We start from the raw sequence: 12,748 nt of genomic DNA on the forward strand, positions 1-12,748 counted from the left end.
TTATATCTAGGGCCGCGTCTCTTTTAATTACGCCCTGGAGCCGGATTTTTTTTTCCCCGAAGCTACTCCGTTAACCTAATCAGGACCTCTTATTTTTATTTATTTTTAGGTTATTTAGAAAGCTGCCCTCGAGGGGGACCTCTTCGTATAGCTTTAGGGCCGATGGATATAAAGTCCTGCCCTCCCCCGATTTCACCCTCTTTTCTTTTCTACACAAAGACCCTAATCCAACCTATTCTTTACATAGAAAGCTATACGCGTAGGAGCTTCTTCGTATAGCTTTAGGGCTAATAGATAACTAAGCCCGGGGCCCAGCCTATACTATAAGTCTATAGGAGTCCTGTTGCATAGGCTGGCCCAAAGTAGGTCCGGAGCGGGTTATTCCGGGCCCGAAAGTAGGAGTGGATCTGCCGGAGGAATAAGGGCAGAAATTTAGCACTACGATCAGAGATTTCTACAGAGTTAATTAAATTAATAGATCGATCGCTTATTTTACGTAATTAACTTATACGCTATTTATAATAATTAAGAGTCTTATTTTTACTTAATAACCTATTAAAACTATTTACGCCGAGCTGCCTATAGCTATAACCATAACCTCTAATACGACTATCTATATAAGCCACGAAGACTAGGAGCTATAGAAGCGTCTCTATAAAGTCAGGGCCCGAAGCAACGGAATCTGGGATTTCCTACGCCCTAACGATCCAGCCCCTAGGCCGTAGTAAGCCACCCGTCCCGAATTTACCTCCTACGCCTCTATCGCTAATACTAACGGTTAACCCTTTAATATATCCGAGCTAACGGTTATAGGCAAGGCCGCCTATACTAAAGACTACCGCCGATATAAAGAAGATCGTAAAGACTACGAAACCTATTAGAAAGGCGTTAACGGTATACTTAAGTGAGTGGAAGAGTCTATCGTAGCGAAGAGACGGAAGGCCCTAATAAAGGGTATAACCCTGGAAGAGATCTACGTAGTAGTATAAGCCGACGCCGTACCCTATATCGCGACCCGTATAAAGGACTCCTAAAAGAACTACGATCTATATAAGAATAAGCCGCCTACTAACCCCCGGAAGGTGGGCGCCTAGCTAGACAATTAGCAGGACCGGCTCTAGGACTATTATAATATCGGGATATATAATAAGCCCCGGGAGATTTAGATTAACGACTTCTTTAACGCTATACGACCTGCCCTAGGTAACTGGGTAGATATAAAGGAAGTAACGCTAGACCTTAAAACAGTATCGGCGATAGCCCTTATCGCGGAAGGGAAGAAGGCGGCGGAATAACTTAATATACCGCCTACTCGAAGCTATAGAACTATAGCCTTCCCGGCCTTAAACCTAGGTAAAGGCGATAATAATAAAGGGCCGTAACGGACTAGGAGAGCTAACCGGACTAGAGCTTAGCGGGGCCGTAATACCTACCCTAAAGGTAAGTCTACTAACCGTATAAGCTCTAAGCGCCGGTAATCCCTTTTCTATAAGGATAAGTGCCCCGTATACTACCAGCGCGGCTATAACCTATAAGGCTACTAGATACTATTCCTAGAGTTAGCGCCGGAGGGTTTTTAAGCTAACGACTCTATTAGGAGGCTCGTGGAGAAGTCCCTTAGGATAGACCGGGACCTATAGAACGCTATAAAGAAGATTAGGTCCTGGAATAAAAAGAAGAGGACCGCCGTTACCGCCGCCGAATATAAAGTAACCGATAATAATAATAAAGTCGGCGGCGGCGGCGGTAACGGCGATAATAATAGCGAAGTCCTTAAGGAGGCGTGACTCTATACGGTATTCTATAAAGAGTAAGGTAAAGCGTTAAACACTATCCGTTCCGAGCCACGCCGGCTAGAAGCCCCGGCGGCCGCCCTCTTAGTAGCCGTATATTCTTTACGTTAATCCGCTATATTAGACTTAGGTACTATATCCCACGTTTTCTATAATAAAAGCAGATTTACGGATTATAGACCGGCCCGCCCCGATAACGTTATAATCGCCGGCACTATAACGGTGCCGATTTAAGGGTACGGAGATATTATTATTATAATAGAAGGAACGGCCGGCCCGATAAAGTTCCGGTTAAAAGATATAGCCTACTACGAAGACTTTATCTATAACTTAGTCTCTAATAAGAAGATACGTTAGAACGGTTACTAGTAGGATTAAGAGCCGCCGAACGATTATATACGCCGCTATAACCGATTAATCCTTTATAAGCTAAGTATCCACTACGATTAAACCGTTATAAAGCTCTTTCTAGTTACTAACACCCCCGTTACTATTACTCTTCTAGCCCCGAGTCTATTAATCCGAAAACCGATTAAGAGGGTAGCTAGCTAAGCTAACGGCAACCTATAGTATCTCTAGCTAGGGCACGCTGGCCCTAATATAATAAAATAACTAGAAGAGTAGTTATAGGGCGTTAAGCTAAAGGGGCCAGGAACGGTAGAGTATAACGCCTACGCCTAATCGAAAATAAGCCGCTAGATTAGCCGAAGGACCCGTATAGCTCTAAGCTATGCCGGCGAGAGGTAGGCGATCGATTTTATAGAGTTCCTACTAACCGCTAACGGATACGTGCGGATTATATTCTTCACGGATCGATATAGCGGATTCGTGGCCTGCTACGTTATAACGTTAAAGAGGGCTTCCGATATCTATATAGTTATAAACTAAAATATCCGATAGGTTCAGAGCCAATTCAACCGGCAGGTACGGGTCTTTAAGTATAATAACGAACTAATATAATCGCTTGAAATACAGGGCGTAACCAAGGGTTTTGACATCCAACTAGAGTCCTCTTTAGCAGAGACCCCCGTATAAAACGGTGGTGCCGAAAGATCTAGGGCTATTATAGTATAGAAGGCATAAGCTATACGAATATACTCCCGATTACCCGATTTCCTATAGGTTAAAGTCGTTTCTACTACCGCTTATATATAAAACAGAACGCCTAAATAACGCCTTGGCTAGAAGACCCCGTTCGAACTTATCTATTAACGTAAGCCGTAGCTAGGGCACCTTCGGGCCTTTAGCTATAAAGCTTTTCCTATAACCAGAGCAGCTCTAATAAGGTCTAGAAAGCTTTAAAACCGGCTAGCGCCGCGGGCCTATATCGGTTACCTCGTGGGATACGATTTAACTAATATTTACCGTATTTGGGTTCCTGGCCTTCGAAGGAACGGGATCGTATATACACGTGATATTATTTTTAACGAATAAGAGTATTTTAACGGCAGACTCGAAGCCCTGAAGGACGATTTACGTTAATTAATAGAAGAATAGCTGGCGGATATTATTAATTAGATCCGCCTACCAGAGTTATATATAATTAAATAAGGCGAACCGTAAGATAAGGTAGCCGATAAGGTAGCCGATACATTTATAATAGCATACTTCGAGCCTATTCTTTAGTCGGGTAGCGAGGTTAACGAACCTCTCCTAAGGGCTATGCCTACCGGCCTTAAGGCTCGGGGGGTAGAACCGTTTATAGCGCCTAAGAGGCCGGAATAATAGGAGGAGCTTATAGAGCCTATAAGGCCGGAGCTAGAAAAAGACTCTTCTATGGCCGCGATTAATCACTAACGCCTAGATAGTCACCTTCTGACCCTACTAGAAACCCCTCCTTAGGTAGGGCTCACGGCGGCTGCCTTCACGGGCTATAAGCCTATAGAGTAGGGGGGAGCTAAATTTCGAAGCTATAACAGTAACCGAGTCTGGATCTCTACTTTTAACGCAGGAAGATATACCCTATTAGTCCGTAATTTAAATAGTAAGCCGCTAATAAAGTTAAAAATTAAAAAGGTATTTAAAAGACCCTATTATAAGATACACCGTAAGTAACTGCCGGCCCCTCTAAGAAGTTAACAAGACCTTAAAAACCACTTATACGAAATCCTATTCCGATAAGCCTAAAAGGATCACCTAAAGAGTTATAAAGAGATAGGCTCGTGGATTATAGTGCCGAAGGATAGGGTAAAGGGGCATTAAGTGCTTAGCTGTATATAGGTGATAACCTATAAGTTTAATAAGCACGGCTTTCTATAGAAGTATAAGGCTAGACTAGTGGTCCGCGGAGATTAATGGTATCAGGACTCGTTAGAAGATATATATATAGCCACTCTCGCCGGTCGCTCTTTTAGATTATTAATAGCGATCGCCGCTCGCTTCGACTTATCCTTAATATAGTATAATATCGTTAACGCTTTCGTGCACGCCCCTCTGCCCCACGATATATATATACGATTCCTGCCCGGGACCGTGGTGGCGGGTTAATTATTATTACTAAAGAAGGCGTTATACGGGCTGCGGGAGTCTCTATTACTATAGCAAAAGCATATTATAGAAGTGCTAAAAAGAGACGGGTTTAAGATAGTGCCGTAAAAGCCCTGCTATTTTATACGCCGTGGGCTGATCCTGTTTTTTTATATGGACGATATCGTGATCGGCTTTAAGGAAGACTTTAGGGAAGAGATAGAATAGGCTATCGCGAGCCTACGAAAGCACTATGCCCTGTAAGGCGGGTAGCCACTATAATGGTTCCTTAGGATTAAGGTTATTCGGGACCGTCCCTTAAGGAGGATATGGCTGTTATAACGCGATTATATCGTGAAGGTAGGATATCTATTATTAACGGCATCTAACTATAAACCCATAAGCCCTATAAAGCCGGCAGAGCTGCTACCGTACGCTAGGAAGTCCACCACCGTTAAAAGCTATTAACGAAAGATAGGATTAGTTCTATACGCTATAGTAATCACACGCCCCGATATCGCCTTTATAGTATCACGACTCTATAGATTTAATATAAATACGAGCTATTAGTATCACGAAGTAGCCGACTATTTGATCCGATATCTGCTGGCTATATAAACCTACGCCTTAGAATTAGGTGGAGGCGATACTATTAAGGTGTTCACCGACGCGTCTTTTACGGATAATTCAATTAACCGAAAGAGTAGCTAGGCGTTTATAATACGCCTGTTTAGAGGTATAGTAGCCTAGCGAGCCAATAAGCAAGCAACGGTGACAACGTTAATAATAGAGGCAGAGCTACTCTTGCTAGTATAAGGTGCGAAGGAAGGGGTATTTACGAAGAGGCTGTTAGAGGCGATAGGTATAATATTCGACGATCCACGATTAAAGATACGATACGATAATAGCTAAACGATACGCCTCCTAACGGCGGAGATCGCTTAATTAAATACGCGATTACGGTATATAGATATATATAACTACTGGCTATAAGAGGCGTAGTAGTATAGGAGGATTAAAGTTAGTTACGTTGTAAGCGCCGATATAATCGCTAATAGATTAACGAAGGCCCTGTGTAGGGAAAAATTTATAAGCTTTAGAGAATAGGTGGGAGTAATAGATATACAGGGACGTCTCTATATAAATAAGCTGGAGGAGATCTTACTAGAGTATCTAAAGGAGCTAGAAGAGAAGTTCGAAGGAAGCTATATAGACGTTATAGAAGGGGATATATCGATAGAAGACGCCTATGAATAACGTTAACTAAGCAACTATTATATAGTTCTTTAGTTAGGGGGGTATATCGTATAGGCTGGCCTAAAGTAGGTCCGGAGCGGGTTATTCCGGGCCCGAAAGTAGGAGTGGATCTGCCGTAGGAATAAGGGCAGGAATTTAGCACTACGATCAGAGATTTCCACAAAGTCAATTGAATCAACAGATCGATCGCTTATTTTACGTAATTGAGTTATACGCTGTTTATAATAAGTCCTGCCGATTTTCAGCTTTTCTTTTTACCTCTCCCTTAGCTATATCTTTTATAGTTCCTTACCTTTTCTTTTACTCGTAACCACGTTAGCCTGATTAGAAGAATCGTGATTAAACGGCTCCGATTTTAATTAATTTAGTCTGCTGGTTATTAAGTTATTAGTTAGTTTAGTGGTACGCGTTGGATATCTTCGTTATATTCGAAGCAGACTATATACCACTAATTCTGCCTACTCTTTTTAGACCTTAATCCTGCCTGCTGTTTTTGCCGGCAGTCACTATAAGCTTATCCTGCTCACCTTTTTCCTTATTTTTCCTCTCTTTTTCCTACTCTTCTTTTCCCTATATCTTTATTCCTCTAATCGGCCCGAGCCTAATCCGCCTACTTATAATTAATCTAATTAATCCTGTTAATCCGGTTAATCTAGTTAATCCCGTTAATCCTGCTTTTCCTTCCTATTCCTTCGAGCCCGGCCACGATTCTATTACCTCGAAGAGTCCTGCCGCGAGACCCGGTTCTATTCTTCGCCCACCGACTCTACGAAGGGACCGATAAACCGACCTGCCCTCCTGCGTGCCGTGCCACTCTACCGCTAAAAAGATCCGACCTACGTGCTTTACGCCTACGAACCAAAGTAGACTGCCTGCCTTAATCTAGGTAGTAGAAAAAGATAGATATACTCTATGTGTTATCTAGTTCTACGTTCTGCGTCGTTAATCTTTTGCTAGGGCCGCCGCGTTACCTTATTCCTGTAGTTATAACCGGGAACCAAAAAGGCCGCCGCCGCCTACCCTGTATATACGTTCGCCGCTATATCGTCGTCACGGTCTTCTCGAGGACTACGCTAGGGCCGCCGCCTATTTACCGCCGCCCACTACCATTACCGCCGCCGCCGCGTTACTTATTCCTTCTAAGAAACCGAGGAAGCCGCCGCCGCCGCCTACTCTATACGCATAAAGGACCTATATGGTCACCTTTATCGTCGAGGTCACCGTCCTTTAGGCCTGCGTCTTTAAGAGACGTCTTCAGGAATACACACGGGCGAGGAAAGATACGGAAGCTATTACTATATAGGCTGTTTATGGATGCCCTGATCAGGGTAATAAAGATATATTTAGGACGGTTATGCTATTATTTTGTTTATATTAAAATTATCAAGACCACGAGGCGTGGCTTAATAATTTGGGGCCGATTATAAAGGGGCAGACCCGTGTTCCGGGTCAGGACGTTAGATATCACGTAACCACGTACGCGGTCCCAGGGATCTGGTCTTATATACGGCTATTCTTCGGAATAGACCCACTATATCTAGCTAGCTTTTTATCCGATCTTTCACGATTATCACCTATCACCTATTATAATCATAATTTGTATTATCCTTCCTTTTCCGGATATCTAGACGATCTAGAAGAGCCGACTGTAAGCCCGTTTGCCTATCTAGCTATTCGTTCCCCTGATCGGACCACTACCGACCCTTCTAGAGGCCCGGCGACCGTCTCCTTAGGACCCGTTTAGCTCTAGATACGGACCCGTGACGAGCCTACCCCTCCCTTCGGCTAGCCTATTGGTTGGTTGTTTGTCTTGGCCCTAGCGGAGCCGTTCTGCATAGTGACGGCTTCGTCTTTCTTTAATAATAAGGCGTAATAGTCGTTATATGCTAACTTAAAGGCTTCGCGGAGCTAAACTAGAGTTAGCGGCGACCTAAAAAAAGACTAAGGAACACTTATATTATTATTATCCGGATTATCGTGTATAGCGTAACCCGTGGTAGTTATAAGATAAACGAACTTAATAGCGGCAGAAGGGAGCTAAGAAAGTTACTTATAGCTATTTAGTTTATAAATTATAGGGAACTTACTAGGCGGTATATATAAGATCCTATAGCGTATTCGTAGCACTTAGGCTTATTATACGCTATACTAGGCCTAGATTAATTATAATATATTTAGTTAAATTTTATTTTAATACCCGTAATACGATTAGGGTAGGGGCGGTAAAAGTGATTATAGTAATAACTAAGAGGGTAAGCCGGGCCGCGCTATTATTTATTAGGCGTGGCAGGCTACTAGAGCGTTAATAGGGCCCTCGTAGCGAAGTATAGCCTCTAGTCGTATACCTTTTCTTTACCGGGGCGCTTACCCGTGCTCGCTATTATAGCGATAGCCTCCCTAGCCACTTCCTTAATAAAGGGGGAGGGGGGGCGGGGGCGGCAAGATCGCCAGCGGCGGGGGGCTTTTTAACGGTGCCCTTACGGGTATAGCGGGCGCTACGGCGGGCGGCGGATATCTAGACGCACTCTATTAGCTATAACCTAACCGTATCGGCGTAAGGACGTATCGGGAGACTTATAATAGTAAAGTAAATAATTAAAAGCATAAGAATTATTAGATTAATAAAAAGCTATAAGCATAGAGTGATTATGCTATAAGTTAGCGAAGAACGATACGGCTTTTAACACGGAACTAGCGATAAAGCTTACTACTAAAACAATATTATAGGCTTATAGGAAAAAGAATTAACTATAAACGAAAACCCGGGCGAACCTATAATCATACTATAATATCGAATTATAGAATATAATAAAAGCCTATAGAGCTATTAGTTATAGTGGCTTACGAATAAAAAAGAAGGAGTAACCGAGCTTTATTAAATATAACTAATAGGTACCTAGTAAAACGCGGAGCGTTAACGACCTAGAAGCGAAGTCGCTACGAATAACGCGCGATATAAACGGACCTAATATAAAGGAGGAAGCATGCCTCCCTCGCGAACTATTAAGACGAAAAGAGGAATCGGCCCTTAGTTATTACGGCCCCTGGCGCGGGGGAGGGGGGGGGGTGGGTAATATTATGGGTTAACCCTTCGAATATACAGTTCCAGTATAAGGCCGGAACCGCTAATTAGCGCGTAGGCCCGACGCTTAGACCTCGCGTTGCCCTTACCGCGGATTCGTATAAACCTAATAAATCCTACGCTTTTCCGTAAACCTTTTCCTTTCCTTTTCTTAATTCTAGCTAATATAATTATTTAGCCTTACTTAGTGCGATTAACCTATAACCAGCCGCTTATAACTATATCCTGACCACTAAGTGCCTTTATCCTGATTATTTCTTTACTCTTCGCGATTACCCACTTAATATTATAGACGCCAGGAGCAGGGAATTAGTGGCCGGGATATAATAACTTTTTTATTATAGTTAGCGGTATAAATAGTAGCGACTCTGTTTAAGATAGTTATTTTAGAAATATATTATTTTACTAGCTAATTCCACCCTTTTTTTAAATCCTATATCTTACTTAAAAATTTATATTATCTTTTATCTGTCTTAAAGTACCGGTACGTAATATTTAGAGCTAAGATTTCGGTTATACACGCGGTCGCTTTACCTTCCTGATTGGGGTTGAGTGGATAATAAATAGTGAACCGGGGGCGTATAAATACCGGTACTCCTGACCTGCAGGTAACCCGTATCTACCTACCCAGGTAGCGGGGGGAGTACGACTATTTATAAGCGGCCTATCTACTATTTGCAAGCGTCCCAAACCTAATTAGGAAGGTTACGCGAGCCCGCATAGTAGTCTGTATACGCCACGATCTTGGCTATAGATATCCCGTATAGATACATCACGACAACGTTTATCTCCCTAGCTAATTACGAATGTCCGTTGCTGTAAATTCACTGCTTATTGTGACCTCCTTGCATAAAGCTCTAGTTAAGAAAAATACACGCTGTTGTAATACAAAAAGTGGTGGAAAAGCAGGTGGAAAAAGAGGTAGGAAAAGAGGTAGGAAAAGCAGGTGGAAAAAGAAGGGGGAAAAAGCAGGTAGAAAAACTTTTATAGTGACACGTGGTAGTGGTTACGTAACCTATATAATAGATAAGACCTTATCTATTATCTATATAATAGATAAGACCTTATCTATGTAATAGATAAGACCTTATCTGTGTAGTAGATAAGACCTTATCTCTATAATACTACGTGTTACCTTGAAAAATTTTCACCTCCTTTTTCCACCACTTTTTCTACTTCTTTTCTATCTCCTTTTTCCACCCTAAGGATATAATATATTTTAGGAAACTTTAATAGGCCCCTAATTCCTAATAGCAGGCCCTTACTAAGTGGGTTATAACTCTATAAGTTCTCTTATATATAAACGGCCTATTTTTCTATACTAAAACGGGGTCTCCCGCTACGTAGGTATAAGTAGTTATATTATTAATTAAACCAAACTACTTAAACTGCTTAATTAAGGTTATCGTTAACTACCTAAATACGTGAATACACTCTATTTATCTTATTAGAATAGCTCCTCTAACGCCTCGTTACTCTGCGCTAATTCCTTTATTCGCGTATTAATCGTGCCCTTAAAACGGGCAGGAATCGTGACCTCTTCTTCCTCTTTATTATCTTCATAGATCCTATAGCTCTAACGCGGTGCTATAGTCCTAGGCTTATACGTATTAACACTAGGCAGGGTAGGCGGTGCTATTAATAGAGGCGTAACTGCTTCGTTCCGTTCCTCGTTCTAGGTAATCTTAAACCCCGATAGAAGCCTCCTTATACTATTCCGACCGTGGCCCCTTACGCGACTCGAACTGGATATCTCTAGGGCGCCCCTTAGGCGTCCTCTGCCGCGAACTAGCATCGGATCTAAGGGTACCTGGGGACGGGTACCTGTATTAGTAGCTAGAGCTTTAGTATCCCTTTCCTAATACTAGTGGCGATTAAAGGATCGAAGCTTAAGTGGCTCGTTATCGCGTAAGTGACGAGTAAGCACATAACGGCAGGGTAAGCCGTGGGTTTAAAGGATTAGGTAAGGCAGGTAATTACCTGTTTATTATACGCTCAGGAGCTCTTTATGCTATAGAATACTAAGGGCTTAAGGCATAAGCTGGTGCCGAACAAGGCTGGGTGTTGATGGAAGAGGTTAGGATATAAAAAGGTAGGCGTGTGATAATTACGCCTACTTTTACGAAGGCACGTAGGCAGCTAGCTAGCTATATTATAATTTTATATATAATTTAATTAAATTAGTATAAATATAACTGCTTATACCTACGTAGCGGGAGACCCTGTTTTAGTATAGAAAAATAGGCTGTTTATATATAAGAGAACTTATAGAGTCATGACCCACTTAGTAAGGGCCTGCTATTAGGAATTAGGGGCCTGTTAAAGTTTCCCTATATTTTAAGATACTTTAACATAATAGAAAACAGGTCAGAATAGCTGCGATTTTATAGTATAGGGCATTAAGTATAAGTTATAATTGACGGCTATCTTACGTATACAAAACGTCTATTATAATTATATATACCTAGGTATATACCGGTACGGGATATCTATAGCTAAGATCGTGGCGTATACAGACTACTACGCGGGCTTATATAACCTTCCTAATTGGGTTTAGGACGCTTATAAATAGTAGATAGGCCGCTTATAAATGAGTACCGGTATTTATACGCCCCCTGTTCGGTATTTGCTGTCTACTTAACCCTAAATAAGAAGGTAACACGAGCGCGTGTATAAGTAAGATCTTAGCTATAAATATTATATACCTATATATATTAGAGTAGGTAATCAGGATTACATGATATATAACAAGGTTACGTGACTAGGGCATAAGGATTACGTGATATATATAATAATATCACGTAACTAGGGCATTAGGATTATATAGTATATATAATAAGGTCACGTAACTAGGGTATCAGGATTACGTAATATATAATAAGGTACCTAGCGTAAGGACATTATATACTCTTAATACCTTAGGGTTAATAAATATAGAGGCAGAAATAGTAGTGATTTAGTGGCTTAAGATATCTGGTTTTGATTATAGAGATTAAGGCTTATCGTGAGGTATAGGTACGTAGCATATGCGGCTAAGATCTTGCTTATACACGCGGTCGCGTAACCTTCCAAAAATGGATTGAGTGGATAATAAATAGTAAACCGGGGGCGTATAAATACCGGTACTCCTTGCAAATAGTGGTACTCTGGCGGGGGGTCCTGGATAGTATATTCCTTAGGCTAGCTACAGAATAACAAGCCTAGTCAGGTCGCATTTAATAATATATTAATACTATTATAACTAGGATCCAGGGTATCCAGGCCACTTACTGTTTCGGGCCTTCACTATATCATAGTGTTGCTCCTGTCCCTGTATTTAGTATAGGGACTATTATACAGTGACTAGCGTAGTTAGTATTTCCGCCTAGACAGTGTATATAACCGGACAGTCTATCCTATGTTGATATTAAGGTCATATAGCTTATGATGTCTGCCTTAATATAGTGACAGGATTAAAGAAAATTTATATCGGGGGTATGCATATAGGCATGCCTGTATATATATAGTCACCTTGTATTTATATTATACCCCTGTATTTTGCCTTGGAATTCTAATATTAGGACATTCCTCTAAGGTACTAAGTTATATACTATATAATCTCTGTTGTATTATATTAAAGGTATATTCGTGGTTTACCCTTTTAGGAAATTCAGAAAGGCTTAAGAAGCGTACCTTCGCTAACAGGACCTATAGTATAACGTAGAACGTATATGTAACGTATTTATATATTATATTAATACCTATCCTGGATCCGATTCTAATCGCTAGTCAGCACTAGATTCGAATAGCGGAAATACTAGCTAAAATAACTATCCGGCCCCCAAGCAGTCCTAAAAGAGAATAAGGACAAGGGCAAGCAAGGGCAAGGACGATATTATATTATATTATTAAGGAGCTATAAAGTGGACTAGCAGGGTACCTAGTCCCCCTGGTTTAGTATATCTAAAACCCTGTTTTTATATATAAAACGCTATCACGGGTACGATTACGTATAAACGCTTACGTGATCGGTTATTATATTATAAATACATAGCCTCCGAACCCCTCTTTAAGAGGAGGCCAGAGTTTAATTTTCACCTTATTAACACCCCCCCACAGGGGTGATTTCTGTGTCCCTTTGCCGAGTACCACTATTTGCAAGCGGCCTGTC

This window comes from Sodiomyces alcalophilus, assembly GCF_042370955.1.
Source record: "Sodiomyces alcalophilus JCM 7366 unplaced genomic scaffold ACRALscaffold_7, whole genome shotgun sequence".
NCBI lineage: Eukaryota > Fungi > Ascomycota > Sordariomycetes > Glomerellales > Plectosphaerellaceae > Sodiomyces > Sodiomyces alcalophilus.